This window comes from Tupaia chinensis, unplaced genomic scaffold (genome assembly GCF_000334495.1).
Source record: "Tupaia chinensis unplaced genomic scaffold, TupChi_1.0 Scaffold000671_2, whole genome shotgun sequence".
In the NCBI taxonomy this organism is placed as follows: Eukaryota; Metazoa; Chordata; class Mammalia; order Scandentia; family Tupaiidae; genus Tupaia; species Tupaia belangeri.
Genome location: NW_006160194.1, coordinates 858,529 through 863,824, shown reverse-complemented (window position 1 = coordinate 863,824; position 5,296 = coordinate 858,529). Strand labels below are relative to the sequence as shown.

At 51.8% G+C, this 5,296-nt stretch overlaps 1 long non-coding RNA gene across 1 annotated transcript; it reads left to right on the top strand.

Moving 5' to 3' along the window:
• The first annotated feature begins 1,594 nt into the window (after positions 1-1,594).
• Positions 1,595-4,635, top strand: LOC114009962 (uncharacterized). The gene is made up of 3 exons (XR_003551357.1): positions 1,595-1,716; positions 2,832-2,944; positions 3,456-4,635. It is a non-coding gene; the product is annotated as an uncharacterized LOC114009962 (long non-coding RNA).
• The last annotated feature ends 661 nt before the right edge of the window (positions 4,636-5,296 follow it).

Sequence of the window (5,296 nt, the reverse complement as noted above, 5' to 3'; positions counted from 1 at the left end):
CACTCACCTCTGGAATGTTCTCGCTCTGACTGAACAACGCCGCCGCCGCGCTCAAGCTACCCTCGGCCTCAGTGCCCGCCCCCAGCGCCAAGCCGCACTGCCCATTGGCCGGAGGCCCGCCCTAACTCGCACGTCATTGGTCCGTTTGCCGCGTCAGTCGTCCCGTGCCTCGCCCCTTCTGCTTCCAGAGGATCCACTCGCGGCTTCAGCCCGCCTCCGGCCGGGGCTGGCTTCCTTCCCTTCCCCCCGCCTGTTCCCGGAGGCCTTCGCGGCGTGAGTCTCGGGTATCGCGAGAGCGGGGCGGCTCAGTCGGGGCGCGGGGCAGTGCTTTGTCGGTTTGGCCGCTGGGAAAGATGGCGGTTAGCGTCCCTATGCTGCTGTTCCTGCTACGGTCTGCGGCATGGTGATACCTACCGGCCGCGCGGGCGCCGTCGCGCGCAGTGCTGCTCCTGGGCTGCCGTCCACGCCTCTCCCGGTGGGCGCACCCTCGCGCGAGAGCTTGTCTCCGGTCCCCGGGAACGCTCGTGGTCGGGGCATGGAAGAAGCGATTTCTTCCACACCCCCTAAGCCAGTGCCTTTCACCCCAGGTGCAGCATTTTGTCCGCACCAGGCTGAAACATCTGTGGTGGTCGTGGCCACCGACAAAGCTGGCCCAGCCACTATCTTCTGGCGTTCGAGGTCCGCCCCGCCGGCTTGCGCCCCGACTGTCTCCCGGTTCCCCAAAGGGAAACGCCCAAGTAGTTTGCAACTCTCGAGAGCCTGCTTATCTTGTGAGACCCCGGTCTGATTGCTACGGCTTGGAAAGTTCCCTCCGGGTGTTGGCTGCTCAGCCGGCGTCACCCGGAGCTGAAGTCCAAGACGGCAAGCTGTAGCCCATAACGTACTCCTCTGATTCCCATTTGGAAAGAGTCTCGCCTGTTTTAATTCTGTTCAAAATTCCCTTCTTTCAGAAACTTAAACTTTGTATTTCAGTTGAAGCTTAAAGCGCAGATTCCACCCTGAAGTTTGAGGATGCATTTGACTGAAGGAAGGAGAGCTATTGGTTCCAACCGGCTCACCTGGGGTCTCTAAGCAGACGTCAGGGTCAGGGCCAAATTCCAGGCATCAGTGGGTGCACAAGACAGCACTGCTGTGTTAGGCCAGCTGAAATTTGCAAGAAAGGGTTGAAAGTTTGGTTGATTTTTACCAAATCCTAGATTACTCTTCCATGATTTATAGGTTTTACAAACCATTTAAAAGTTGACTGTCAATGGGAAGAATAAGACACTATGCAGGACAGAGAATGGTATGTCCTCCACGACTGAGGCATTGGTTATAGTCACTCAGTGTGTAACTGTCAGACCAAATGCATAGACGCTGTCACTGCCGGGCATGACTTAGCAGTATTGAAATAGTTGAGTTTTTGCCTGGTTGCGCGTAGAGGACATTATTATTTTTAATTTTTGCTGTAGGATGTATGCTCAAGACAGAGATAAAGTGAGAAATTACCCCCGAGGGGGGTGGCCATGCTACAGTCCCTTCTCTTCTCTTCTCGTCTTGGGATTTTGGTCATGCATGTACACTTGCCAGCTGTGTTTTTCAAGCCTCCAGGTTCAGGATTTGAATTGCAGGTCAATCATGTGGGATCCAGCACCTTAACCTCACCATATGTTGGCCAGACTGAGGACATTATTTTTTGAATTTGGTTGGAAAATATGAGCATGCAGCTAGTCTGAGGTAAGAGATGTCTCTTCAGAAAAGTTACTTAATAAAAGACCAGCATGACTCCCACATGGTGGACTGAAGTTAGTCCCTGACCCAGGGGCTTGAAACTCAGACCAGGGGTGTGTGTGTGCTGCCCAAGATCCCGGGAGGAGAATGGAGGGATTGCGATGTGGCAACCCTCTGGGGGGTGTTTTCTTGCTTTCTGTCTCTGTCTGTCCAGTGAGTGCATCTACCCTATAGAAAAACTCTTAAAAAAACATTTTTTTTTAAGTGCATACTATTGGGACCAGCAGATGACATAATGGTTACATCACTAAACTCCCAAGTAGTCAACCGCGGTTCGAATCTCAGACCTGGTGACCTAAAATGCACACTGGGTACACGTGCATGCATGCCCCAAATCCTAAGAGAAGAATGAAAGAGAAAGGGTCACAGTGTGGCTATCCCCCCTGGGGGCTTGATTTCTCACTTTCAGAGCTTCTCTCTGTCTCTCTGGCGAGTGCATGCATCCTATAGCAAAAATCTCTTTCTCAAAAAAAGTATGCTACTAATTTTAACTTTTTAATGTTTAATATGTTTAATGTTTAATATGGGTACCACTCATTCGTATATAATTATGAACAACTTAATCATAACATTTGTTAAGTGCTTATCCTATCCTGGAAGTTTGCTAATCCTAATACTTCTTAGACCTGCTGGGGAATTTTTATTCCATTTTACAAATGATTAAACCTAGGCTTAGTGGAAAAAAATGAAGCAACTTTCCCAAGGTTGCATTGCTACTAAGTGGCGAGCTAGAATTTAAAGCAGATCTGGCAGATAGCAAAGCCTGTACCTTTAATCATTGTATCATAGAGCCTCTTCAGATAAATATAAACATAAAACTAGGCAGTTTACACGTGTAATCCCACTTAATTCTTTAACAGTCATGTGAGGGGATGTCATGCCCATTTCACAGGAAAGGAAAAAGACTCAGGAAGGCTAAGCCATTTTCCCTGGGGTCACCTGCGTAATAAGTGGTGGACAACGTTTGAACTCCAGCTTGTCTGACGCCAAGCTCATTGCATAATTCTGCCTTCCGTTTCCATGTCTCCGCCTCATTTGGCTGCAATATTTTCCACAAACAGGTGCTCACAATACATTAAGTGCACTTGGAGCTTATGAAATGCTTGTGGAATGAGTACTTGAGTTATGCATTTCAGCGCATGCCCTGATAGGACAACCAAATAGCTGCTGAAAGGTAAGTTAGGAAATTTGCCTCCCGCTCGTTTGAACACTGGTGTTTGTGAGTCTGCTTAGCAGAACTGAGGGCCCTAAAAAAGAGCAACTCCTCTGTGTTCTGAGACCCTTCTGCTTCAGAGCTATGGGCTCCAAAGGGGCCTAAGGTATTACCCCCTGAGGGGCCGTCTGGTTGGCCAGCTGGCCTCTGTGACATCTCTCAGCTTACATGTGCACTGTTACCTAAGTTCCTGTCTCCCCTGCTGAGGGCCAGCTACCGGGCACACGTTTTTCTGTTAGTACCAACCTGTCACACGCTCTCCGTCAAGCCGGGATTCGAAGCTGCTGGAAGGGAACCAGTTATCTGGTGAGCCCAGAGTTGGCTGACTTGAGGGCTGCTGTGCGAAACCTGGGGATCTATGCATCTGCGTAGGAAACATTTCTGTGCTAGGTGGGAGGCGACAGCCAGCCCCAGCACAGGCCCTGCCAGGAAGTCCTTTGTAAACAAGTGGCTGCTCCTGTCTGCTTGGCAGATGCCGCACGGAAGCTTGGCCTCCCCCCTGAGCTCTCCAACCTGGACAGGAGGCCTCCCCGCCTTTGTGACTGCCCACCCACCCCACCTGCTGCCCCTTCTCGCACCCCCAACACCTGGCTGTGGTTGCCTGTCTTCTCATCCGTCTTCCTGGGTAGGCCGAACAGCGGAGGGCAGGGGACTGGGCCTCAGGAGGAAAAAGGAATCTGAACTTTGGCCAGGGAATAGGGCCTTCTGTTCTGAAGGGGACAGAGATAGGAGAACCAAAAGTCCCTGAGGAAAGGGAGTCCAGGTGACATCTCTGGAGATGGACACTCTCTCTTCCTCCTCCCAAGGACAGCACTACCGCCCTGACCAGAGTCTTGTGCCATTCCAGGAAGAATGAGGAAAGTGCAAGGTGGAGGGACCCTGCCTTCCTGTGCCCCTCACACGTGCAGCAGTGCCTTCTGTGCCCCGCGTACGTACCAGTGCCTTCCTGTGCCCTGCGTGTGCGCACCAGTGCCTTCCTGTGCCCCACGTGTACAGCAGTGCCTTCTGTGCCCCGCGCGTGTGCGGCAATGCCTTCCTGTGCCCCGCATGTGTGCAGCAGTTGGCGGAGCGGGGTGGTACATTGGAGAGCAGGCGTGGCCCTTGTGTTGGTTCTGACTCAGTCACATTGCAGCCACACACAAGGCCCCGAACAGGCCAGTACACCTTTCTGGTTGCTTCTTGCACACTGAAGCTCTTTGCAGGGAAGGAAGTTGTGTAGCCAGTGTGTGGTTGTAGTGGCAGCAGGGAGGGCGTGTGCTCATGCACAACCTGTCACTGTGGGAATTCACGTGGAGTGACGTGCTGGCAGGGCAAAGCCGTGGTCTGCTCTGGGTCTCCTGCAGGAGCGCTGGCATCCCTGCTCTGATTGCTGGCAGCCAGTCTCAGACTCCAGGAAGCAGCATCCTCACTCGCCCTCCTACCATACAGTCATCCTTTTCCTTGTCCGCCATGGGAAGGCCCACGTGCCAGTGGGTTAGCCCTGCCCCTGCCCGGTCCATGCTACTGGGGACTGCACCTTGGTAGTTCTCACTGCTGTCGCTGGGCTCTTTGGGTAGGGGTATCATTAGATCATTTTTTGAGTACAAATATCTGTGGCTATATTCTTGGCTTTTGTTTGTTTTAATTTGCTACAAGATGTGTGCTCCTTGGAAAGAGACAGAGAGGGAAAGTGAGAAAGCATCCCCCAGAGGGGATGACCACAGCACGGTCCCTTCTACATTCTCTTCTTGGGACTCTGAGCACACACGCACACGTGCCTAGTATGTTTTCAAGCCCCTGGGTCCATGACTCCAACCACGTAGTCTGCCGGGTACCTTAACCACCATTCCACCATCCCACCATCCCACCATCCCACCATCCCTCACCGCTGACCCTATTTTTTTGAATGGCCTGGTATACATGTAAATTTTATTGAATATTTCAAAGACACACAGAAAGGGCTTTTTCTTTTTTTAATTGCCAGAGGGTTCATGTGCTCACCAGAGACAGAGAAAGCATCCTCCATGGGGAATGGTGCTTCATTGTTCTGCTGGGATACGGGGCACACATGTATGTGTGTCTAGTGTGTCTTTCAAGCCGTGAGGGCTGAGATTTGAACTGCAGTTACTATTTGGGATCTAGACTACTGGCCAGCCCAGGACTCTTTTTTTTTTTCTTGGAGAGGTTTTTGCTATAGGGCATGCACTCACCAGAAAGACAGAAAGTGAGAAATCATCCCCCCAGGGGGAATGGCCATGCCACAATCCCTTCTCCATTCTCCTCTTGGGATCTTCTTGTTCTCCATTCTCGTCAGGCACGCACACGTGCCCGGCA